The sequence below is a fragment of the Rhinolophus sinicus genome, chromosome 15 (assembly GCF_057876585.1).
Source record: "Rhinolophus sinicus isolate RSI-liver-muscle chromosome 15, RSI-T2T, whole genome shotgun sequence".
In the NCBI taxonomy this organism is placed as follows: Eukaryota; Metazoa; Chordata; class Mammalia; order Chiroptera; family Rhinolophidae; genus Rhinolophus; species Rhinolophus sinicus.
The window spans coordinates 134,030,557-134,057,301 of record NC_142515.1 but is presented as its reverse complement, the minus strand read 5'-3'; the positions used below and the strand labels follow the sequence as shown (position 1 = coordinate 134,057,301).

At 43.4% G+C, this 26,745-nt stretch overlaps 1 protein-coding gene across 13 annotated transcripts in view; it reads left to right on the top strand.

The window, feature by feature from the left end:
- Positions 1-26,745, top strand: part of CAMK2D (calcium/calmodulin dependent protein kinase II delta) — a 188,526-nt gene that overhangs the window by 104,122 nt on the left and 57,659 nt on the right. The gene's annotated exons all lie outside the window — the stretch shown is intronic.

Sequence of the window (26,745 nt, the reverse complement as noted above, 5' to 3'; positions counted from 1 at the left end):
GGTCCTCTTTAGAGAAATGTCTCATGTCCTCTGCCCATTTTTTGATCAGATTTTTTTTTTTTTTTGAGTTGTGTGAGTTCCTCATATGTTTTGGATATTAACCCCTTAGCAGATATATGATTTCCAAATATCTTCTCCCATTCAGTAGGTTCTTTTGGTGAAGGTTTCCTTCACTGTGCAGAAGCTTTTTAGTTTGATGTAGTCCCATTTGTGTATTTGTTCTTTTGTTTCTCATGCTCAGAGGGATGTCTCCAAAAAGATGTTACTCAGGCAGATGTCAGTTGACTACCAGTGTTTTCTTCTAGGAGTTTTATGGTTTCAGGCCTTACATTTAAGTCTTTAACTCATTTTGACTTTATTTTTGTACATGGTATAAGAGAGTGGCCCAGAATCACAGGTTTAGATAAAGTGTATTTTTCCATGCACCATCTTTTATCCAACACGCAATAATTATCTAATTGTGGTAGTATTCTATGAAGAGGAAAAGTAAGTCGCTTCATAAAAATGCACACTTTAAAGATAGTTAACAAAAGTATGCTCTTAAAGTTATCAATGAACTGCTCATCTGGGAAAATTGGACCGCACTTAGCCAATTGGTTCCAAGATAAAATGACAGGGATTCCTCAGGGAGGAGCGTTCCATGTGTCACGTCCTTCCGGCAATGGTTTGGCTCGCGCTCACTTCCTGTGGAATGTCGGCTATGCAGATCTGATGGCAAGTTCTATTTTCAGAGGTGCATTGAGTCTCCTAATGGCACACTTTTCCCAAGAGGCTCTGAGTGCCCTGAAAAAATCATTTCTTCTTGCCCTTTTGAACTTACCTTTCTTATTCAGGCGTCCGTGCACTGTCCCCAAGAACAAAGTGTGATGGTCACTCTTGCAGGTAGACTCAGGAATCCCAGGAAAGGCCTGCAGGGAAGCAGAGCCCTTCCTCCCCACACAAGCGAGCTCCCGAGTTGTAGACACAGCCCTCCTCGGGGATGGGCCTGGTGGGGCACTCGGGGCACTCGGCCGCTCCGGGAGGCAGGACGGGGCAGTGCAGCTGGGATGGGGGGCTCCCAGGGCAGCGGCCTCCAGGCACAGCCCTGGCCTCGGGTCCACAGGTGGTCCTGCCTGCTGCAGGACTGATGGGAAATGCGGCCTGATGACAGCGGTCGTCTGCAGGTGGCCTGTGTGACACAGAGGCTGTATCGTGTGCATGGCAGTGGAAATTCCACCGCTCTAAGTGAATGTGTAAGAGCCATGCTTGGGATGATTTTGTCATCTCAATAGGGTGCTAAAGTGGCCGGTTTGGGGGGGGGGGTCCCAGAAGGACTGCTGACCGGAAAGGACAGACCTAGTGTTGGTCTCAGAGCTGCCCAGGGCTGAACCCTTAGCGCCTCTTGTCTCTGAGCCTCGTTCTTCTCATGCACAGGGAGGAAGTTTGGGGGGTGTCTTCAGTCCTTTCCTGTTCTGAGAGGCCAGGACGCTATGCTCATCAATGAGGGATTTCTGTAGAATAGGACTCCTGATGTCATTTTTAAATTTCAGATAATTTCTTACAATTCTACCATATTAGAGAAAAATGCAGTTGTTACATCTTCAAAATAAACGTTTTTTCTCCTAGCAAAAACACGTCTTGCTGCATGCAGTACTTCTTATTTTCTCTGTTTTAAAGTTTGTGTTTTACCCCAGGTAAGAAATTCTGTTCGTCACCTGCCTCCTAATGAAAGACGTTGATGCCTAATGTTTAAGGGAGAAAACACTGTTTCTGAACATTTTTAAGTAAATGTCCCAGTTGGATAAACTGACAAAGGGAGCACCTCGTGGCTGCCTCCCTGCCCGTTTTATCTATTCATACCGGCCAGAAAGCTTGGTCAAGTGGCATGTTTTGTAGTCATTATTAGGAAACCGTGTGTATTTTTAACTTTTGCAAATTTTGAAATGATGTAATATTAAATATACTTTTTCAAATTACACCCCTTGGACTGGGGAGCTGATAGTTTCATTGCTAATGTCAGGACTGAAGGATGAGGCAGACACCATCCCTTCCTCCCAGATTTTACAATTCAGAGAGGGGATCAGGCTGCGTCAGGAAGTCTGGTTTAGACCGAATGAGGCCAACGCTGTGAGGGGTACACATTGCCTTTGGGGAGACAGGTGTCTGGGAACACGGGAAGAGCTGGGTTGAGGCAGACAGTTACATCTTCGGGAATTTCCTTCATGCAGCAAACGCACACTTGGTGTGTACTCACTCAGCACAGACCACGGGTGAGCAGACCGAAGGCAGGTGAGCAACAGTGCTTGCCTCCCAAAGAACTGAAAGCGATGTCATACATTCTCTCATCACTAGAGTATGTGGTTGCATAACTGCCAAGTCAGCGTTCACAAAACACAGAGATGGTGTGACAAGTGTGACATGTCTGTGAAGGTGTCTGACGTGTGCCCTAGCCGCTGGCTCATCCTTCCGGTTATTTGGCCAAATCCTTCTCTGTGCCGAGAACACTCCTGTGTGTCAGAAGGGTGTATGTTCCACCCAATTCCAGTGATTAGTACCTCTTGGGGGTGGAAGGCCAGTTTGATTTTTCTGAAGACCTCGTGCCTACTATTCACAGCACATTGTATCCCTCTGAAAACCTACCTAGTGTAACCTTGGCTGCTTTCAAATCTGGCGTTTATGAAGAAAGTTTGTATAAATACCTGTGTACAGTATTTGTGTGGACATAAATTTTCAGCCTGTTTGAATAAATACCAAGGAGTGTGATCGCTGGGTCGTCTGGTGAGAGGACATTGAGCTTTGTAAGAAAACTTCAAACTGCCGTCCACGGCGGCTGCACCGTGCTGCGTCCCCACGAGCGGTGACTGAGTTTTGGTGGCTCCACGTCCTCGGCAGCATCTGGTGCTGTCACTGCTTTGGACTTTGACCAGCCTCTCAGATGTGAGGTGGCATCTGGCTGTTTAATTCGCGGCTCCTGGTGATATGTGGTGTGGGGTGTCTCCTCCTGTGCTTGTTTTGCCACCTTTGTGTCTTCTTTAGTGAGGTGTCAGGTCAGGTTTTTTTGCACACTTTTTAACCAGATTGTTTATTTTTTGTTGTTGAGTTTTAAGAATTCTTTGTATAATTTGGGCAATAGTCGTTTATCAGACGTGTCTTTGCAAATATTTCTTCCGATTCTGTGTCCTGTCTTCTGATTCTCTTGACATGGCCTTTTGCAGAGCAGAAGTTTTTAATGAAACACAGCTTACAGTTATTTCTTTCATGGACTGTGCCTTTGGTGTTGTACCTAAAAGGTCATTGCCATCCCCAAGGTCATCTAGATGTTCTCCTGTATTATCTTCTAGGAGGTTTATAGTTTTGCATTTCATGTTTAGGTCTGTGGTCCATTTTGAGTTAATTTCTGTGGAGGGTGTAAGGTCCGTGTCTGGATCATATTTGTTACATGTCATGTCCCGTTGTCCCAGCGCCATTTGTGGGGAAGACCATCTCTGCTCCGTGTTGGTGCCTTTGCTCCTTTGTCAGAGATCTCCTGTGTGTGAGGGTCTGTGTCTGGGCTCTGGGTTCTGCTCTGTTGGTCTGACTGTTCTTCCATCGATACTGTAGCCTTTTAGTGAGTCTTGGAGGTCGTCAGCCTCAGTCCTCTGACTTCGTTCCCCTTCACTTCTGTGCTGGCTGCTCTGGGCCTTTGCCTCCGTAGGAACTGTAGGGTCAGTTTGTCCATCCACAAAAGGACCCACTGGGATTTGGGTTGAGGTTGTGCAGAATCCACAGATCAAGTTGGGAGGAAGTGGCATCTTGACGATATTGAGTCTTCCTGCTCGTGGACGTGGGGCATCTCTCCATTTACTTATTTCCTTGAGATGTTTCATCGGTTTTGTTATACATATATGTGTGTGTGTGTGTGTGTGTGTGTGTGTGTGTGTATGCGTGTGTGTGTGTGTGTATTACATATTTCGTTAAACTTCTACCTAAGGATTTCATTTTTGAGGAGTTTAAAGTGTTTTTTTATTTCAATTTCACTTGGTCATTTCTAGTATCTAGGAAATAAATAGACTTTTCTGTGTTAACCTTGGATCCTGCAATTTGCTATAATTGCTTCGTTCCAGGAGTTTTATTGTCAATTCTTTAGGATTTTCTACATAGTCATAATGTCACCCATAAACAAGGACCGTTTGATTTCCTTCTTCCCAATGTGTATACTTTCCTTGCCTTTTCTTGTCTCCTTGCATTAACAACGACCCCCAGCACAGTGCGAAAGCAGTGGTGAGCAGGGATGTCCTGCCGTGTCCCTGGGAGGCTTTGAGTTTCTCACCATTAAGCGAGTTGTCAGCTGTGGTACTTTGTAGATGCTCTTTGTCAAGGTGAGGAAGCCACTCCTGTTCCTAGTTTGCTGGGGGTTGTTATCATGAGTGGGTGTTGGATTTTGCCAAATGTTTTTTCTGCACCAACTGATATGATTGTGTGATTTTTCTATTTTTGCTTGTTGTGTGAGGGATAACATTCATTGATAGTCACATGTTGAACCAGCCTTGTTACCTAAAATAAATCCTTTTTGTTCAGAGTGTATAATTGTTTTTATACATTGTTTGACTCGATTGCTAGTATTTTATTGAGGATTTTGTATGCGTGTTCATAAGGGATATTGGTCCATGCTTTTCTTTTCTTATAGTGCCTTTATCTTGTTTTGGTGTTAGAGTAATTCTGGCCTCATAAAATGTGTTGGGATATGTTCACTCTGCTTCTGTTTTCTGGATGAAGTTGCAGAGAATCAGTACTATTTCTTCCCTTAAGTGTTTGGAGTAAGTCACTAGTGAACCCTTCTGGGACTCGTGCTTTCTGTTCTGGAAGGTTATTATTGATTCTTTATAGATACAGGTCTGTTTAGATTCTCCATTTCTTCTTTTTTTTTTTTTTTTTTTTTTTTTTTTTTTTTTTTTTAATTAGTTTCAGGTGCACAAGACAAAGCAAAACTTAGACATTTATCATTTATATCCCTCACACTGTGTGAACCCCCCTCCCCCCATCCACTATCCCTCTGTACGTTCCCAAAACCTCTCACCTTCCATTTCTTCTTGTTTGATTCTGTCAGATTGTGTCTTTGAAAGAATGGGTCCATTTCATCAAGGTTATCAAATATGTGGGCAGTGAGTTATTCAGAATATTCCTCCATTATCCTTTCAAGGTCCATGATATCTGTAGTGATGTCACTTTTTCATTTCTGAAATTAGAAATTTCTGTCTTCTCTTTTTATTGTTACTTAGCCTGGCTATAGGCGATTCCATTTTATTGCTCTTTTAAAAGAACTAGCTTTTTTGCTTTTGTTGATTTTTCTATATTAATCTCCTTTTATCAATTTTATTGATTTCTGCTCTGATCTTTATTATTTCTTTTCTTCTGCTTAGTTTGCATTTAATTTGCTCTTCTTTTTCTCATTTCTTTTTCTTCTTTTTTTTTTTTTTAATTTTTATTGGGGAATATTGGGGAACAGTGTTTCTCCAGGGCCCATCAGCTCCAAGTCATTGTCCTTCAATCTAGTTGAGGAGGGCGCAGCTCAGCTCCAAGTCCAGTTGCCGTTTTCAATCTTTAGTTGCAGGGGGTGCAGCCCACCATCCCATGTGGGAATTGAACTGGCAACCTTGTTATTGAGAGCTCACACTCTAACCAGCTGAGCCATCCGGCCGCCCATTTTTTCTCATTTCTTAGTGAAAGCTTAGGTTGCTGATTGTATATCTTTCATCTTTTCTAAGATACAAGTTCAGTCCTGTAAATTTCCCTTTAGGTACGGCATCCCGCAAATATTGATATGTCATATTCTCATTTAATTCAGAACATTTGGAAATTTCTGTTGAAACTTCTTCTTTGACCCATTTGTTATTTAGAAATGTGTTGTGTAATCTCCATGTATTTTGAATTATTCAGCTATTTTTCTGTTATGGGTTTCGAGTTTAATTACATGTGGTCAAGAGCAAGCGTAGTATAATTTCGATTTTTCTAAACGTGTTAAGTGTATTTTATGACCCAGAATGTAGTCTGTGTTTGTGAATGTCCCATGTGAGCTTGAGACGAATGTGTATTTTACAGTTGTTGGACGAAGTGGTCTGTAGATGTCAGATATATCCAATTGATTTGTGGTGCTCTCAAGTTTACCTGCGTCCTTAATGATTTTCTGCCGGCTGCATCAATCTATTTGTAACAGAGGGACTTAGAAGTCTCCAACTGTGAGAGTGGGCTCACCTATTTCTTCTTACAGCTCTGTCAGTTTTTGCCTCCTGTATTTTGATGCTGTGTTGGCAGGTACATGCGCATTAAAGACTGTTGTGTCTTCTTGGAGTATTGGTCCCTCTATCATTATGTAATGCCCCCTCTTCATCCTTGATAACTTTTCTTGCCCTGAAGTGCAAGTTTGAAGTTTTGAAGTTTCTCCAAAGTGTGCTTTTGCCTTTGAGTATGCCTTGTAATTATTGATATAGTTGGATCATCGTATTTGTAACTATCTTCTATTTGAAGTTTCTGTTGTCATATCCTCAAGCTCAGAGATTCTTTCTTCAGCTGTGTCCAGCCTCCTAATAGTCCATCAGTGTCATCTTCATTTCTGTTACAGTGTTTGCTCTTTTATTCTGGACTTTCTTTTTGATTCTTTCTTAGAATTTCTATCTGTGTGTGCTTACAGTACCCCTCTGGTTTTGAATGTCGTCTACTTTTTCCATTAATTCCTTAGTATATTAAGCACAGTTGTTTAATTCCGGGTCTCACAATTCCAACATCCCTGCCATATCTGACTCTGGCTCTCATACTTGTTAAGTTTCTCCAAAGTGTGCTTTTGCCTTTGAGTATGCCTTGTAATTGTTGTTGCAAGGTACACATGGTGTGCTGGGTAGAAGGAACTATGGTAAACCCCTCAGTGGGGTAGTGGTGAGGTGGGGGGAGGGCGGCATTGTGCAGCCTGTGAAGAGGCCTTGGGCTCTTGGTGAACTTGGGCAGTTGGCTGTGGACTTCACCGTCCTTCTCAGTTTCGTTTTGGGTTTTTCCCACTTAAATGGAACAGGATGGCTAGAGGCAGCTGGAGTTGGGTGTTTCCATCCCCCAGATCACCTGAGCTCTGGTGAAATAGTTTCTCCCTAAGGCAGGCCTTGTTAAGAAGAACAGAATATTCTGCATTTAAAAAAAAGAAAAGTAATGGTTTCTTTCCCCTCTCTCTACTGCAAGCACGAGAAGGTTTTCTGAGATTCACTGTGAAGACCTGACAGAACTCTTGGGTGTGAAAGTCTGGGGTCCCCCAGGGCTGCCCAGCGCTTTGTCCCGCAGCCGTGTGCTCACTGAGCCTCCCGCAGGTTGTCAGGTCCAACTCAGGTGTCCTGCCCCTGCCCTCGTCCCCGCGCGGCTCCGCCCAGTGACGTGTGACGGGATCTGCGTGTCTGTGTCATTCTTAGGAGGCAGCAGTCGGCTGCCACCAGGTCTGTGGAGAACTGTTCATTGTTCAGTTTGTTCACCTTTTTCCTCATTGGGACAGAGTGGCAACTTCTATGCTCCTTACACGGCGGACCAGAAACCAGAAGTGCCCATAATGCTTTTTTATTTAATCTTGAATTTTATAAAATTCAATTAAAAACCCCTAAATTGTTTGGAATTAAAAAGACAACCAAGACGTAGTCATTTATTAGCTGAGGTCAGAAATCGAGGCTAGAAATGTAGATTTTTAAGACGTGTTTTAAGATAAGTAACTGTCTACCTCTGGTTTCTCGTATAGTACAGGCCACCAAGAATGGCAGGATGAGTAGCTTGACTGTTTCTCGGAAAAATGACTGAAACCATTCGTAATCACATGTCATTGGAACTTGCTGTCCAGAGTCCCTAAAGAGAGGTGCTGCCTCTTTCATTCCACCAGATGTTGGAAACAGTTTTCTCAGAAAGTTAAACGTGAAGTCGTGATACGTGTTAAGTTGCTGCGTCCTCACAGACACCCAGCAGCCCCTGGGTGGGACGGTTCTCTGTGGAAGAGGCTGGGATGCTGCCTGAGCATCCGTGACCATATTGAGACAGTCTGTGGCCAATCAGTGACATTATGCTGTGAAAGAACCTGGAAAAGTTACAGTTTAGAAAATGTTGGGCTAAGTTTAGCAGCAGCCTCTCCAACATGTGGTGACGTTTCTGCTGTGCTCTCGTCCATCCTGTCCCTGACCCCGGCTCATGTCTCACTTGTGCTTGGCAGGTGCTGCTCCTGGCTGCTGGCCGCCACCCCCGGCCCTGGCACCGTGGACGGTGTCCGTAAATAGATTTGTTGCTATAACACACTCATCCGGTGACTGGAATACTGACTGGGTGCTAATTATATGTCAAGCACTGTGCTAAATACGAGAGAGAACCAGGGAAGACACAATCGCTGCCCACAGGGAGCCTCCAGCCCAGGCAGGACAGGACAGGGCAGTGACCCTGGGCCAGACCAGTGCCTGCGGGGCTTCGGAACAGGGAGGGCGGCCGTGCTGAGATGGCGTGGGTGCCGTCAGCACATGTGCCGGTCCCCCATGGGGCCCAGAGAGCGGCTGGGTGGTGCTCGGCCTGAAGGCAGAGGGGCCACGGGGGCGCGATGGGACTAGAGGGGCAGAGCCCAGCTTCTGTGCCGTCCCTATCTATCAGGCCCAGGTCTTTAAAAGGGAGAGTTGAGGGGAACGATGTAGTGAGAGCTGTGTTTAGAAAAATCATTCCAGCTACTAGTGAGGGACGTATTGGTGTCCCAGTGCGAGATGCCAGTCTCTGGAGCTAAGCAGTGCCAGGAAATGAAGACAAGGGGAAGCTTTGAGAGCACCTGAGGGTGGCAGTGAAGGGTAAGGTGGCTGATGGGACCTGGCGCTCTGTGGAGGCTTCCTTCTGCTCAGAGGCCGCTTTTCTCCGATAAGTGCAATAGTCGTGGACACGAGCACCGTATCTCCTCAAAGCCTCGACTCGCTCGGTGACTGGCAAGCGTTAAAACAAGGACACTTTGTTAGAACACATTTAGTAGACTCAGGGGTAGCACTTCAGTGTTTGGAATTTGACTATATGAACAAAGTAAGTAAAATGCATCTTCTCACCAAGAAACAGATTTTGAAAAGAAGCCCTTCTCTTTGCTAACTGAGCAAGGGTGTAAACAGTACGACGACACAGGTGGCAGTAAATGGCGTTGGAGAAATGACTGGAATCATCTGACATTTTAAATAACTCAGAAGGAGAAGCAGTTTCAGCTGCATCTTCTCAGTCTCGCTGTCGACACCCCTCACTGACTCGCTGTGGGACGGTGCCCGTTGGGGGGCGCGTGGTGATGGCCACTCATGATTTAGTCCCAGGTCAGCGGCTAATACTTGACTGACTATGATTTCAGTGGCTGGTGTCTGCGTATTGGCTTTGTTATGTGCCAGCCCTCGGTCCACCTGCCCGCCCATCGCAGCTGGCCACCCAGCACGCCACACGTCTGTGTGTTACCTATGTGTTTCACGTGTGTTGGTGTGGCTATACACTTAGTAAGATTGGGGGCACACCAGAATAATTGTTTTCAGTAAGATGTTTCTTTTGTTTTAAAAATATTTTGAGAGAGAAACAGAAGTCTGATTTTTCATCGATGTTTTTAAAATAGATGTTTTGAAATCCAAATCAGCAGTTTGACATTAACCAGGAGTGTTGTTGAACCTTCAAAACAGAAAAAAGCTTTCAACGTAGAATTGTATCATATAGTATATTACATAGTGTTTTATACAGTGTATTATATAGTGTGTCATGCTCTATTATGTAGTGTATTATATAGTGTCATATATAATTTATTATATAGTGTGTTTTATAGTATATTATATAGTGTATTATGTCGTGTATTACATAGTTTATTTATACAGTGTATTGCATACTATGTTATAGTGTATTATGTTAGTGTATTATACAGTGTATTACATAGTGTATTATGTAGTGTATTTATACAGTGTATTACATAGTATATTATAGTGTATTATGTAGTGTATTTATACAGTGTATTACATGGTATATTATAGTGTATTATGTAGTGTATTTATACAGTGTATTACATAGTATATTATAGTGTATTATGTAGTGTATTTATACAGTGTATTACATAGTATATTATAGTGTATTATGTAGTGTATTTATACAGTGTATTACATGGTATATTATAGTGTATTATGTAGTGTATTTATACAGTGTATTACATAGTATATTATAGTGTATTATGTAGTGTATTTATACAGTGTATTACATAGTATATTATAGTGTATTATGTAGTGTATTTATACAGTGTATTACATGGTATATTATAGTGTATTATGTAGTGTATTTATACAGTGTATTACATAGTATATTATAGTGTATTACGTAGTGTATTTATACAGTGTATTACATAGTATATTATAGTGTATTACGTAGTGTATTTATACAGTGTATTACATGGTATATTATAGTGTATTATGTAGTGTATTTATACAGTGTATTACATGGTATATTATAGTGTATTACGTAGTGTATTTATACAGTGTATTACATAGTATATTATAGTGTATTACGTAGTGTATTTATACAGTGTATTACATAGTATATTATAGTGTATTACGTAGTGTATTTATACAGTGTATTACATAGTATATTATAGTGTATTACGTAGTGTATTTATACAGTGTATTACATAGTATATTATAGTGTATTACGTAGTGTATTTATACAGTGTATTACATAGTATATTATAGTGTATTACGTAGTGTATTTATACAGTGTATTACATGGTATATTATAGTGTATTATGTAGTGTATTTATACAGTGTATTACATGGTATATTATAGTGTATTATGTAGTGTATTTATACAGTGTATTACATGGTATATTATAGTGTATTACGTAGTGTATTTATACAGTGTATTACATAGTATATTATAGTGTATTACGTAGTGTATTTATACAGTGTATTACATAGTATATTATAGTGTATTATGTAGTGTATTTATACAGTGTATTACATAGTATATTATAGTGTATTACGTAGTGTATTTATACAGTGTATTACATAGTATATTATAGTGTATTACGTAGTGTATTTATACAGTGTATTACATAGTATATTATAGTGTATTACGTAGTGTATTTATACAGTGTATTACATAGTATATTATAGTGTATTACGTAGTGTATTTATACAGTGTATTACATAGTATATTATAGTGTATTACGTAGTGTATTTATACAGTGTATTACATGGTATATTATAGTGTATTATGTAGTGTATTTATACAGTGTATTACATGGTATATTATAGTGTATTATGTAGTGTATTTATACAGTGTATTACATAGTATATTATAGTGTATTACGTAGTGTATTTATACAGTGTATTACATAGTATATTATAGTGTATTACGTAGTGTATTTATACAGTGTATTACATAGTATATTATAGTGTATTACGTAGTGTATTTATACAGTGTATTACATAGTATATTATAGTGTATTACGTAGTGTATTTATACAGTGTATTACATAGTATATTATAGTGTATTACGTAGTGTATTTATACAGTGTATTACATAGTATACTATAGTGTATTATGTAGTGTATTTATACAGTGTATTACATAGTATATTATAGTGTATTACGTAGTGTATTTATACAGTGTATTACATAGTATATTATAGTGTATTACATAGTGTATTTATACAGTGTATTACATAGTATATTATAGTGTATTACATAGTGTATTTATACAGTGTATTACATAGTATATTATAGTGTATTATGTAGTGTATTTATACAGTATATTACATAGTATATTATAGTGTATTACGTAGTGTATTTATACAGTGTATTACATAGTATATTATAGTGTATTACATAGTGTATTTATACAGTGTATTACATAGTATATTATAGTGTATTATGTAGTGTATTTATACAGTATATTACATAGTATATTATAGTGTATTACGTAGTGTATTTATACAGTGTATTATGTAGTGTATGTGCAGTGCATTCTACAGTGTATTGCGTAGTGTGTGACGTAGTATGGTGCTGTCCCTGGGACCCTGAGTGAGCTAGATTTTGTCCCTGTCCTCAAAGAACTTGAAGTTTTTTCAGATAATCGTTTAATACCATGCATGTATTGGAAATACCATGGAGGTAATGTCCTCACACCCTTCTGTGTCTCTCTGCTACTTCTTGCTTGTCTCCTTCACATCTACTCAGAGCAGTGATCCAGGAGGTTGGCCCTTGGGCATCTTAAACTTTCCGTTCACACTCACTTCCTAAGTATCTCGTCCAGTATCAAAGCTTTAAATTCCATCTGGAAAGTAATGGCGCTCGGGTTTATAACTACAGCTCCGACCTCCACCTGAACTCCAGTCTTTATATCCTCTTGGATGTCACCACCCCCACTTGCATGTCTAATTGGAATTTTAAAATGTCTGAAATTGACCTCATCTGCCTAAGGCCAGACTCACTCCTATCAGCCAGTGGTAACTCCATCTCTCCAGTTGCTCAGGCCAAAACCACTGCAGTAAATATGGACTCATTTCTTCTTATGTAGCTTATCTGATTCATCAGCAATTCCTGTTAGTTCCAAAATATATTCAGAGCTCGATAACTCGTCACCATGGTGGTGGCACACTGTCATCTCTTGCCTAGATCACTGTAAAAAGGTGCCGACTCGTGTCCCCTCGCCTCCTGCTCTCAGCACAGCAGCCAGAGGTGTCCTGTCAGAGCATAGCGACCTGTCCCTTCTCCACTCACAGTTCTGAGCCGAGCGGCAGCCACACGCGTCCTCGTAGCCTGGAGCGAGCGAGGCATCCACACCTGCTCTCCCCTGGTCCTGAGTGTTCTGCCCGCCTGCAGGTCTGGTTCACAGGTCACAGGTTGCCGGCTCCAGGAGGCCTCTCCATGTGCCCAGCCGGAAAGTTAGCCTTTCTCCCCAGCTCTTCCCAGCTTCTTCCTCGCCTTCGTTTCTTTCTCAGCACTAGCACTACCCAGCCTGCCATAATGAAACTTCACGTGTTTGGTAATTATCTGCACCACCACCGAGTGCAAGCTCCACGAATGCAGGGCTCTTTCTCTTTCGTTCACCTTGTGGTCCCTGGTGCCTGCACATAGTAGGCATTCAATAAATATTCTTGCATAAAAGTGTACGATGCAGCTCTGGAAAGAACACAAACTTGTTTTGTAAAGAGCTTGGAATGAATATTTTAGGCCATCGTTTTTTATCTAAGTACAGGCAAGAGAGACAGCTGAATAGGGGAAGCATATGTTCTAGGTTTAAGTGCTTTGTTTATTTTATGGTTTATATACCAATTTCCTGCCTACGCTCACCCTGTTCTTGGAGACCAAATCCCGCCCACACCCCATAATGACCCCCACCCCCCACCCTGTATGCCCCATGAGTCTGCCTTTCTGGGCACAGCTTCCTGGACTGGGAGTGGGTACCTGGCGTTTGAACCATGAAGGAACTAAAGCTGGGAGTTCTTGCAAATTTGGGGTCAGTGTCTAGATGTGCTCCTCGAAAGCCATGGGCAAGTGAGAGTTTGGGGAGCTGCAAAAACAAAGAAACCTATATTGAGGAAGGAGTGCTGAGCCAGGATGTGGCGAGGCCTTGGGCCAGAGCCCTGGTGCCTTCCTGGGGGCGAGGACAGTGCACCCTGGTGACGGAGCTGGTGTCCAGGGGCCTGGCTGAGCTGGTCACTGCTGTCTCTGACTTGCTTCCCCTGTAAGTTCACTGCTACTTGAGACAGCCAGTGTGACTTCGGTTTTCATGTACAGAGCAGGAAAACTACCCACTGACATCCGCATCAGCAAGTACCCAATTTTTGATAGCATCACCTCTTTTATCCCTGAAATTCATGGCTCTAGTAGTGGGAAAGAGAAATGGGATTTTACAGAAGTCCGAGCTGTTTGTCAGCTCTGTTTTCATCTGCAAATTACAGACTTTTTTTTTAAATCAGGTACCTTCTAAGTAACAGATTGGCACTTTGCTTAGTCTTTTTTTCCTTCTAGAAAGTTATTTAGCTACAGAAGGTTCAAATAGAGTCACAGTGATTGATTTCAGCTCCTTCTACTGATTTCAGTTCCTTCTACGAGTCATGACATTGTTCTCCTTGTAAGGAAACCATTTACCTCTACTTTCACACTGAGTTTCTGATTACTGATGTATTTTTTAAAGGAAGATTTAAAACAAAAAACAACAACCTGGGGAATACCTGAGGAAACAAATTGAGGACCAGTTGAAAATACACGATTTACTGGGCTCGGGACGGGGAAGGGGCGCGGGTTGCTGGAGGAATTGTTTGAAAAATTAAAATCCAGCAAATCAATCAAAACGAATCATTCATGAACGAAAAGCTGTGTTAAATGGTCATAAACATTTAACCCTCTCCGGGTGATGTGAATAGTGAGTTGCTGATTCTGGGGGTAATTGCCGGCCAAGGGACGTGAATGTAGAAATCCCGACAATTATTAACGGGCGGGGGTGAGAGGAGCCCCGAGGACGCTGGGCCCTCGTGGCTCAGGAAGCCGGGGTCAGGGACACCACCTGCTTAACACGCGTAGTTAAAATTGTCCCAGTCTTCACTGTTTTCAGAATCCTCTTTTTAAAAAAAATTCAGAGTGATCTTTTAAGAAATATACCTGCTAACAACTTTTACGTTTCATTTTAATTACTTCTATTAATTTCAAATTTAATTAAGCAATATTTTGTGAATTAAGATTAAAACCCAGATGAGTCCTGTTTTTCAAAATGTCTCAATGTTTCTGTCACGTTATATCCTTCTATGTGCAGACAGCCACATACATACAATTCAGGGTTATGGATTTGGGATAATTTTCCTTATTGCTTTTATAGTGAGCTTCTCTGCATTGTTTTAATTATTTGTACTGAGCATATCTAATTTTTATAAAAATAATCGAGTGATTTTTTTTTTCTTTTTAACAAAAGGGTGAAGGAAGATTGGAGCAAATGTGCCAATATATTAACAGCATTAACTTTGGGAAGCTGCAATGTAGATTTTTATTATTTCCTGTATTTTCTTGAAATGTCACAAATTAAGATATTAAAAGAACTTAATGGCTGATGTGTAGGTATCTTCTTGCTTTAGCTAGAAGATACTTATTACAGAACCACAAGGCTTCTCTTTAAAAAAAAAAAAAAGGCAGCATTACAATTTATGTAGTAAATACCCACTTCCTAGGAAGTCAGTAATCAAAAAGGGACTTTATGTAATTAAAACTTTTGTCAAAAAACATGTTCACTAAAGGTCATGCACTTTATTCCATAAAGATCTCAGACCCTCCATCAGAAAATACTGACTTTCGTGTATTTTAACATGTTTTTATTATCTAATATCCAAATCCTCTGGCAATTGAGAGCTGGACATTTGAAGGGAGAAATACAGACTGAAGGATACAAGGAAGTACTAGGAGGTCCTAGGAAGTACTAGGAGGTCCTAGGAAGTCCTAGGAGGTCCTAGGAGGTACTAGGAGGTCCTAGGAGGTCCTAGGAGGTCCTAGGAGGTCCTAGGAAGTACTAGGAGGTCCTAGGAAGTACTAGGAGGTCCTAGGAAGTACTAGGAGGTCCTAGGAGGTCCTAGGAAGTACTAGGAGGTCCTAGGAAGTACTAGGAGGTCCTAGGAAGTACTAGGAGGTCCTAGGAGGTCCTAGGAAGTACTAGGAGGTCCTAGGAAGTACTAGGAGGTCCTAGGAAGTACTAGGAGGTCCTAGGAGGTCCTAGGAGGTCCTAGGAAGTAATAGGGGGTCCTAGGAGGTCCTAGGAGGTCCTAGGAGGTCCTAGGAGGTCCTAGGAGGTCCTAGGAAGTACTAGGAGGTCCTAGGAAGTACTAGGAGGTACTAGGGGGTCCTAGGAAGTCCTAGGAAGTACTAGGAAGTCCTAGGAAGTACTAGGAGGTTCTAGGAAGTACTAGGAAGTACTAGGAAGTCCTAGGAAGTACTAGGAGGTCCTAGGAAGTACTAGAAAGTACTCTTTGATATAGTGCTTGCAGTAACAAGAAGGAAGAGTTGACTGCCTGACAGAAGGAGGAAATCAGCCAATTTTTAAAAATGGAAACAAACAAGAGCCAGAAAGACACTATGGTTAGAGAAGACTTAGTGTGGGGCAAATGTTCTGCTCACCTGTGTCGTTCTTAAGTGCACACACTACAGAGCACAGATTTCTCTAATCATAATTACGACACTGAGTCATTTAAAATTCTATTTTGTATATTTAAATTAAAAATTCAGAAGTATTTAAAATATGTTTTTATACAGCCATCAAAATAGTTTCATAGAATTTTGGAGCTTGAAGGACTAATTTTGTGTAATTTGGAAACTAACTTAGTGTCCCCATTCCAAACGAGGCCTTCTCTAATTGTCACTTTGTACTTTGCTGTGTGCAAATACTCTGATTCGCATCCAGGCACATAGCATCAGTCCATCCATTTTCTGTCTGTGAAGCAGGGGATGCTGGTCTTCAAGGGAACGTTTTAAGTTCCTAAGACAGAAAGTGCACAGCGTGAGTCCTACATCCATAGCTCAACAGCCCATGTTCTCCAGGGCGGAAATGATTCCATTCACGACCCACGTTCTGTGGGGCTGGCTGTGAAAATTGCTGCAGGAAACCTCATTGGCTGTAAAGCTTGGAGACATGCTCCCATAGATGCTGCATTTATTTTTCCTTAACTTGGCCCACCTGTGGATCACACCACTTGCTGTTGACAAAGGAGGACATCCTGGTAGAACAGGCCAGTGAGAACGTTTCTGGAGCGCACACGTCCCGTGGGTGAGTGGTGGGGTTAGCCTTCTCCTGTGTGGTGTTCACATATTTAACATTTCGCAGAGCTGGAGAGTTGGCATATAGTCCCGGCGTTCTTCCAGTGACGTCAACACAGACAAACATTGTTCTCAGTGAGGCTTGTCCAGTGGGGCACGTTGTCAAAATCTCTTTAGATCTGTGGCATATTGTGCTTCATAAATTCCTTATAATCTGGATGTGGTTGAAGGGACTTTTAATGACTGAATGGTGCTGAGAGTGAAAATGAAGTGTCTCAACTTACAAACCAAGACGCAGCCCTGGAAGTCAGCCTTGCCGTGTGTGCAGTGAGGAACGGGCCTTGGGCTATGTCCCCAGACCTGTCTGTAGTGATGCCACTGGAACTGTCACCCCCATCCCTGCTCAGTGCTACAGTAGATGGTGATGGCGGTGCTGTCTGGTCACTGGGACCCTACTCTGCATTCACTCTGACGTGGCCACGGTGCACTTTGCAATGGTAATGGTGGCAGCCATGTGGACAACACGTCTGCAGAAGGGGGTGGCAGGCTGCCCAGTCATTGATGTGACGCATGGTGAATCCCTTACTGTTGGGCAGGAGGTGGGGTGGGAGGGGGTGGTCCTGAGGTGTTTGGAGCCAGAAGTTGGCTGGACAGGGTGACCCACTGGATGTGATGAGAAGATGGGACAATTCCTTTATAATAGGGGGACACAGATCAAAGTGGCCATGTGTTCCCCAGCTTGAAGTGCCTTTGGGCCATCCACGTGACACTGGCTGTAGATGGTTAGGAGGTAGGCAGTTCCTGGTGCAGACAGTGAAGGCAGACAGGGTTCTGATGGGGGACTCATTCACAGAGGAGAGGAGATATTGAAGGGACGTGAGGGAGAAGATGTGAGCCACGACAACTCCAGGTTCAGAAGGAAAGAGCGGGACAAACTGGGGTCCTGTCCACCGCGTCTCTGAGGCAAGTTCAGAGGTGGGACGTAGAAGGCATGCAGGCAGCTCTGAGAAGCCTCCATCTGTGGTCCAGGGTGGCAGTGCCCGAGGTCACATATGCAGTCACTGTGTGACCCTGTGGAGTCGAGTTCGTGCCCTTCCTGCCTCTCCCATCACCCACTGGCCTCGTGTGTTCACTGCCGTGTCCAGGTTCAGCCAGGTGGGCGAGTTCAGCCGAGGAAATGGTTGTTCATTCCTCCTAACCTCCATAGGTGTGTTTTTCCCAAAAGGAGAGAATTGAAATCAGTATCAAAATGCTCAGGCCAATCAGAAACATAATAGTAGTCAGTGTTCAAAGATCACCTCAAACAATGGCGTTCCCTGTAATAAAATCCACTTCCTTGGAGATCTGTGTGTGTGTGTGTGTGTGTGAGAGAGAGAGAGAGAGAGAGAGAGAGAGAGAGAGAGAGAGAGAGAGAGAGAGAGAGAATGTCATCTCAGACGACAGGCTGAAGTTGCCACCAGCAAGTATTCTCAACACCCTTTCTTTAGATGAGACGTGGCCACTTTTACCACGTTGTTTGAATCTTCTACATGGTCTCAGGGGGCTTTCAGGGTGAAAGCAAGTGCGGGAGGTCTCTTGGTCCTTGTCAGCTAGAGATGTCACTGCACACGCTTTTCCCTTTACCTGCCAGCATTCATAGTAAAGCCATCTGTGCGCAGATCGCTGCGTCCCCACAGTCCAGCCTCTGGCTTCCTAAGCCTCACTGTGGGGAGGGGGCAGGCACGTCTCCTGACCGGTACCATCGCCAAAGATGAGAACAGTAATAACAACAACAGGTACTGAGACTGCTGCATTTGTCTGTCCTGCGAGGCTGTCCCAGCTCCGGCTCTGACCTGCCTGGGAGTGAGACAGGCAGTCTGCAGGGTCAGGGTCAGCGCGTCGGTCCACAACGAAGATCGATGTGGGCTCTTTAGTTTGTTTTTTGAATTAATTGAATTCATTGTGTCCAGATTGGCCTCCACACTTTTCTAGTACAGTCTGTGCTCTGTTAATAACATTTATGAATCTAGCATCTCACACAGAAAAAGTGTAATGAAGACAGATTGCTAGACCAACCCACAGATTTCACAAAAATTAATCAAAACCTATCCATAAATAATGCTAAAATATTAAAATCATGTAACTTGTTTTTTTCACTTGTGATTTCTGCTTTTGTGACTATCATTGGGGAAAGCAGTGATATTTAATTTGGTCTCGTAGTTTCCAGGATTTTTTTTAAGTAATATGAAGGTTTACAGATGGGTTTTTAAATTCTCTGTCAACTTAGATGATCAACTATTAGCAATTTCAATCTCTCCACTTAAAAGAATAAATGTAATGAAAGTATTGTCATGTAAACCACAGATGTCTAGTGAACTTACTTTTTTTTATTATTACAAGCCTTTTTAAAGCTGGCACTGTTTATGTTGCTGTTTAGAGGCTGGATCTCTGAACAGTTAGTTGTGTGTGTTCATTTATACTAAAGTGCAAATGTACGCTTTTACTTTTTTATTTCTGTAGGGATTTTAATCTGAAATCATTCCAGCTGTCTGACTGGCATTTTCTCCAAGGCAGCTTTGAAGCAACCTGACCTAGAAATTTCTATAAATAAGACTTTCTTTGAAAAGCTAAGGGGAATAAGACAGGCTAGGCTACAGGTAACAAAGGGGTCATATGCCCAGGGACAGGCCTAGGCAGTGTCCCTGGGCACAGGGCCCCTTGGAAGCCCAGTGGCCTCCCCAGGAGGAAGAGGGATGCAGAGCCGACCGTGTCCTGTGGGCAGGGCCCTTGAAGTCCGGCCACCAGTTGCTCGGTCTGGTCTGGGAAGCCTTCTTCCCATGTCCTCTTCCAAAATAAGGTACTTCCCCAAACAGGAGTTAGACCATATCAGAATCTTGTTTATGGTAGAATTTTGATTGAAAATCACTTTTTGATTTCTCCTTTTCAGGCATGAAAGTTTTATTTTTGGCATTGGCTCGAGAAAAATGTCTGTCTACGCCCATGTCTCTGCCTCTGGGTCCACATTAGAGCTTGCAGCTGTTCGTTTTTATTTTCTGTATTTTTCTAGTGTCAAATATAATTCCATATAGTTGATGTGAAATAGATATTAGTGATGCCATAGTCGGGTAGAAATGCATGCCTGGAAGTAGAGTGAACACTGAGCATGCGTGTGCTGTCCTTACCGCTCGTCTGTGGGGTGCCGAGAGCACGTGGGGACAGCAGGGTGCGAGGGCGGGGCCAGGCCGTGTCCCCAGCCACCACCTCCTCACCACAGTTCTCTGCAGCTTTCTGCTTCAGGCCTCGTGACTTTCGTCTCTACAATGGACTTCATGTTTTCCTGATAAGATGTTGAGGGGATTAAAGAAAACTGTTGAGAAAGTGCACGTGCTCAGTCAGTCTCACCTGTCTCTCTGAATGGCAGTGTTGTGACCAACACTCTCGAGTGTACCGTCACAGGCGGTATTGGCCGCGGATGTCCCCAGCCTAGTGTTTCAGCTGTGGGAGTGGAAGTACCTGTCTCCCATCAAGGAGGCAGAAGGTCGGCTGAGGCAGGAAGCAGGGCTGGGTTAGTCCTTCTAAAGGCCCAGCCTCAGGCACACTGGCCCTTTTAACCGTTCCACATGCCTTCTTCTCACTCGCTGAACAAAGAAGAACAAGACAGGATGAGAAAGAGGCACCTGGACCCAATTACATACCGTGTTTCCCCGAAAATAAGACCTAGCCGGACAATCAGCTCTAATGTGTCTTTTGGAGCAAAAATTAATATAAGACCCGGTCTTATTTTACTAGAAGACTGGGAACATAACATAACATAACATAACATCACATCACATCACATCACATCACATCACATCACATCACATCACATCACATCACATCACATCACATCACATCACATCACATCATAACATAACATAACATAACATAATATAACATCATAAACATAACATAACATAACATAACATAACATAACATAACATAAAACATAACGGGTCTTATGTTAATTTTTGCCCCAAAAGATGCATTAGAGCTGACTGTCCGGCGAGGTTTTATTGTTGGGGAAACACGGTAGCACTGACTACAAAAACCACTTTAGGGTGGGATGTAGCCCAGATGGGTTCTCACTCTGGGAAGCCTGTGCTGGGAATTACGCACGTGAATGCCACTTATGATTTTTCTTGTTGGCGGTCTCGGGGTGCAAGCATGTGCATTTTGTACTTCGTTATTGCAGTAATCTGACCCCAAAAAAGATTGTGAAAGTTTGGAAACTTGAGGTTTTAAATTTGCTTATTATAAATGTTCAGCCTATTTCTGTGACGTGGGTGTACCATCCTCTCTGTGCCGTCGTGTCTCGGACGAAATAAGGCATAGGAATGAGGGACATCTCAGGTAAAAGCTCTAAAAATGTATGGCTCTCTGTATTTTTATTTAGGACAAGCAAGGTATAATATTCTTTTGAAATGTTCCCTTCACACAAATGTATTCTCTTCGGTTTATACATAGACTTTTTATTGCAAATCTCCATTCGGGCCGCATTGCCTTCCAAGAATAGAAGTAAGACATAATAATGGCTGACACAGCAAAAGCCGCTCTTTTCTATCATTGTAATAATAATGAAAATAGATAACATCGTTGAGTGCTTAATGTATGCTGAGTATTTTGCTGAGTAGATTATAAGCTTTATTGTCTGTAAACTCAAAACATCTCTGCAAATGATGGATAAAGAGGATAAATAACTCCCAGAACAGTGAATGGTGGCACAAAAATTCCACCCGAGTCTGATGAGGACCCCATGGGTGACAGACGTTTTTCTGAATGCTCCTTGGATGTCTCAGTCTTATTGCTATATGCATCATTTCCGGACTTTATCCATCTTCATATTTTCTATTCATTTCCTACACTTAATCTGTGCCGCTCTAAAGGGACTTCTCCTAATTGATAGAGAGGGATTGCTTCTCATAACACGTCTCAAAATTGCTTTTGATTCTTTCGTTTTTCATAGTGGAATGATTGCTTAAAATCTTTTCATAAAAGAGTAATAACGTTATCCTGGAATAAATTTGATGACAGAATGAAGCACCTTAGCCTTCTTGCTATAACATTTTAACATCCCACAGAGAGAACAGTGGACGGAAACTTGTGGATCTCTTAGGAGTTCCCCTTAAACTTGCAGTAGGGGTGATTCCTCCAGGGACAAGGTGTGATGCCCACCTTTTATGTCAGCAAGTTATGTCAGTTCTTCGAAGTTGTGGAGAATTGTTAGGCTTCAAATAGTAAGTTTATGGAAAAGAAATAGAGACGTGTGTGAGTAGGGAATTTTCCGATCTATTTAAAACTGCATTCTTAACTAATTATCTAGATTATAATCACTATAAAGAAAAACTAAGAATAAACTTGCTTCACTGGTGCTATTTAAAATATTTACAACTTAGGATAATTTAGTTACATATATATTTTTTATTGTTGCTACAAATGATTTTTCCAAATTTCACAACATAAAAGCCACTTTAATATTTTCCTTAAAGATGCTATCCTAGAGAGGGTAGAATTGCATGAATTGCGCCCTTTGAGAGGGTCTTGTACCATGATGGTTTGAATTAAATATTAACCAATTCTCCCAAATTATTGTGTGAAATATTTAGAAGTGAATTGCTTAAAATTCTGGTAGTAGATGTATTATTTTACGGTGTATATACAAAGGAAACATTGAATGCATTTTTCACTAATCTCTATAGACACATATATTGTTGATGGCCTTTCTGCCATTTTCCTATATTGTACCAAAATCATCAGACGATAACAGGATATCCCCATGCAAAAGAATGGAGTTGGACCCGTACCTCACACCACATGCAAAAGTTCACTCAAAATGGATCAAAGACCTAAATGTAAGAGCTAAAACTATAAAACTCTTAGAAGAGAACAGGAGAAAATCTTCATTACATTGGGTTTGACAGTGATTTTCTGGATATGACACCAAAAGCATGAGCAACAAAAGTAGAAAACAGGTAAATTGGACTTCGTCAAAATTAAAACTTTTGTACATCAAAGGACACTATCAAGAAAGTAGAAAGATGACTCAGATGAGGGGAAGTATTTGCAAAGCGTGTTCTGAGAAGGGACATACATATGAAGTACATACGAGGAATTCCTCCACTCGACAACAAAGAACAGCCCCATTCAAAAACGGGCAAAACCTTTGAACAGAGGCCAAAACACACATGAAAAGATGCTCAGCATTGCTACCCATTAGGGAAAATGAATGGGACTATATGAAACTTAAAAGCTTTTGCACAGCAAAAGAAACCATCGACAAAGAGGCAACCAACTGAATGGGAGAAGATTTTTGCAAACAGCGCCTCCGATAAGGGGCTAATATCCAAAATATACAAGGAACTCATGCAACTCAACAACAAAAAAACAAACAACCCAATTGAAAAATGGGCAGAGGACTTGAAGAGACATTTCTCCAAAGAGGACATACAAATGGCAAATAGACATATGAAAAAATGCTCAACATCACTAATCATCAGAGAAATGCAAATCAAAACCACAATGAGATATCAGCTCACCCCAGTCAGAATGGCTATGATCAACAAGACAAATAGTAACAAGTGTTGGAGAGGCTGTGGAGAAAAAGGAACCCTCATACACTGTTGGTGGGAATGCAGACTGGTGCAGCCGTTATGGAAGGCAGTGTGGAGGTTCCTCAAAAAATTACGAATGGAATTGCCATATGACCCAGCAATCCCTCTCCTGGGTATCTACCCAAAAAATCTGAAAACATTTATCCATAAAGACATGTGTGCTCCAGTGTTCATTGCAACTTTGTTTACAGTGACCAAGACATGGAAACAACCAAAATGTCCTTCGATAGATGAATGGATAAAGAAGTTGTGGTACATACACACAATGGAATACTATTCGGCAGTAAGAAAAGATGATATAGGAACATTTGTGACAACATGGATGGATCTTGAGAATGTAATGCTGAGCGAAATAAGTCAGACAGAAAAAGCAGAGAACCATGTGATTTCACTGATATGTGGTATATAAACCAAAAACAACAAAAGAACAAGACAAACAAATGAGAAACAGAAACTCATAGACACAGACAATAGTTTAGTGGTTACCAGAGGGTAAGGGGGGTGGGGGGTGGGAGATGAGGGTAAGGGGGATCAGCTATATGGTGATGGAAGGAGAACTGACTCTGGGTGGTGAACACACAATGGGATTTATAGATGATGTAATACAGAATCGTACACCTGAAATCCATGTAATTTTACTAACAATTGTCACCCCAATAAATTGGAAAAAAAAATTTACATAGAGTAAGATGAGAGAAAGTGGAATCCAGAACAGTACTAAGGTGACAATTCAGGGACGACCCCGGCAGAGAGGCAGGTGCCAAGCGAGTGCTGCTTTGGATGAGTTCGCGCCCTGCCCCCATCTGCCCCCCTCCCCTGCCTATGCCCACAGGGTGGGCACTGCCCGTGAACCGCTGTCCCGACGTCCCACACTGCGCCCCCCAGCGTGTGCCCTGCCCTCCTGGCTGAATCAGGTTTGGGCCAGATCAATTCCAGTAGCCTGTCTCGGTTTTGTCACCTCAGTTGTCATTCCTGGTACGACTCAGGAAATCTGTGTCCAGCAGGACCAGTACGACGGCCTTCGGACCCTGTCCTAAAGCTCTCTCAGCCTTAGTTGGTTTCCATCACCCGATTTGGAGTGCAGTCAGAAAGGCCTTTCTGGACAAGCTCAGAGCATCCGCGGTTTCAGAGGTGCCGTTAAACACACGGCATTCGGCGAGAAGTGATGGATCACCGGGCTACGAACTGTGATGCTGACATGGGGTCAGCGGTGACCACACTGTGTTTTGAACCCCTGCACCTCCAGTTCGCGCCAGCCGCCCACACCGGGCACCGCAGCTTGGACAGGACAAGCTGACACGGCTGTGCTGTGGTCATGGTCACAGCTCCCAGCGGCCAGTCACCATGACCGGAAGGTCTCTGACCCTAGGAGAGAGGCGTGGTATCCGGTCGGAGCCAGACGTGGAGATGCCCGTGGCCTCTGCGCTCGATCATAGGAAAAAGAGGCGTGGCTGCAGTTCTTCCACATAAAGTGTAAACCGAGGTAGTGCCCTTCCCGGAATCGTAAAACACCATGCTTCTCCTCCCTTCTTGATCTCTAAACCGAGTGTGTGCCATACCATGAGCCCAGCCAATAAAGGCATCCTGTGCCATCCTCAGACATGACGCGTTCATAGGCAAACTCTTAAGGTACTGGAAGATCCACAGGGAAAGGTAGGATTTCTAGGGGAAAACTGCCAGAGAGAGCTTTATCTTCTTATCGCAATGGAGTGACAAGGGACAAGATGTCAGGAATGTCGGCATCATGGCCCTGAGTGTGAGCACGCCACACACCTGGTCCTTTGTGAGGCATGAAACTCGGGGGTCGCTCCTCACAAGCGTTCAGTGAGCTTGTTACAGGCGCTGGTTATGTTCCAGGGTAAAGGCAGGAACGGACTCCCCCCTCCTGGCACGGCCACTCTAGTAGCCAAGCGAACATTAAACAGACAGCACAGCCAGTCCCCTCATCACAGCGGTCATGGAGAACAGCAGGGGTTCTGGGGGGTAGGACGCCGAGTAGGGCCTGAAGATATAAAACTCCAGGCACATTGGGAAAGGTGAGAAGGACCCACTCACCAAGTAGTGGGCATGCACAGGCTGGGAAGGTCCTGGGGAGGGGCAGGCCCAGGCAGGGGCCCAGGCCGGGAGGGGCCCGGTGCATGTGGCTAGAGTATGGCTGTTAGGCCCTGGTGGCAGGAGCAGGAGGGTGTGGGCACCGAGGAGGCCGGATGGCGAGGCTGAGAGTTCGGCGGACACTTGAAGGTACATGCGGATTCTGCCTGCAAAGCAGAGGTCAGCTATTTACGAGCTACACGCTGTCCCAAGACACATTTGCAGCACCTTGAAAGCTGCTTCCTGGAGAACCGATGGCAGAGAGCTGCGAGAGGAAGCGGGGGCATGAGAGGCTTTCACAGGAGGACAGGTGACAGTCATGACAACCTGGGCTGGTGACATTGGGGTGGAGATGGAGAGAAGTCTTGCCTTGAGATCCATTTCTGAGATGACAGCAGGATTTGGTTAGAGATTGGTGTAAATAATGTGAAGCGTAGTTTGGCCTCCTCACCCTCAGTCCAGCTTAAATTCAGGTAAAACCTTCAAACTGTAGACTGGTGCCTGTGGTTCAGTCACCCATTTAGTGTTTTAATCAGTTATTCACTCAGCAAAGACTTGCTGAGCTCCTTCTGTGCCCAGGCGCTCTGCCAGGTCCTGAAACACAGGGTCCGTCATAGATTCTGCCAGAGGCCCTTCACCGACAGTCACCTGATTGAGTGCGTGTGTTAGAACCAGGTGCTGAGAACAAAGCTCCCAACTGCATCTCCGTGGACTCTGTTCCCTCAGCTCGTGCTTCTCATCAGGGGTGCCCAGGGGCTCTTGGGGTGCCTGGGAATGGTGGAGTCGCCCCCTGGTTGCACCCCTGACAAGGCGGTACAGCTCGTACCTAGTGTGGGGCCTGGTACTGAGTCATGCCATGCACGAGACTGTCCCCCAAGGCTAAGGGTCATCCAGCCACAACCAGAAAGACCTCTGTTGATGGACCCTACTGAGCTTCACTCTGACCAGCGAGCACTCGCCAGCCCTCGCCAGTGTTTGTGGGACTTTAATCCAGGACCAAAGGGGGTACACGTGGCGCTGCCTTTACGTGAGTGCTCTTGCAGTCCCTCCGTGTCCACCTCCTGCGTCACAGCCGCAGAGACTGGCCACGCTGGGCGCTTCCCGTCTGGTGTGTCCTCACAGATTCAAAGCACCCCCCTCTGGAGAGATGCAGCCTGCGGGCCCCACTCTGCTCCCCCAATTGGCAGCGTCTCCTCTGCTTGAGCACATAGCTCGTCAGACCTCGGTTAATATTTGGGGAATGGAAGGACGAGTGTCATAGAAACCCTTTTCTGTGTGGAACCATTT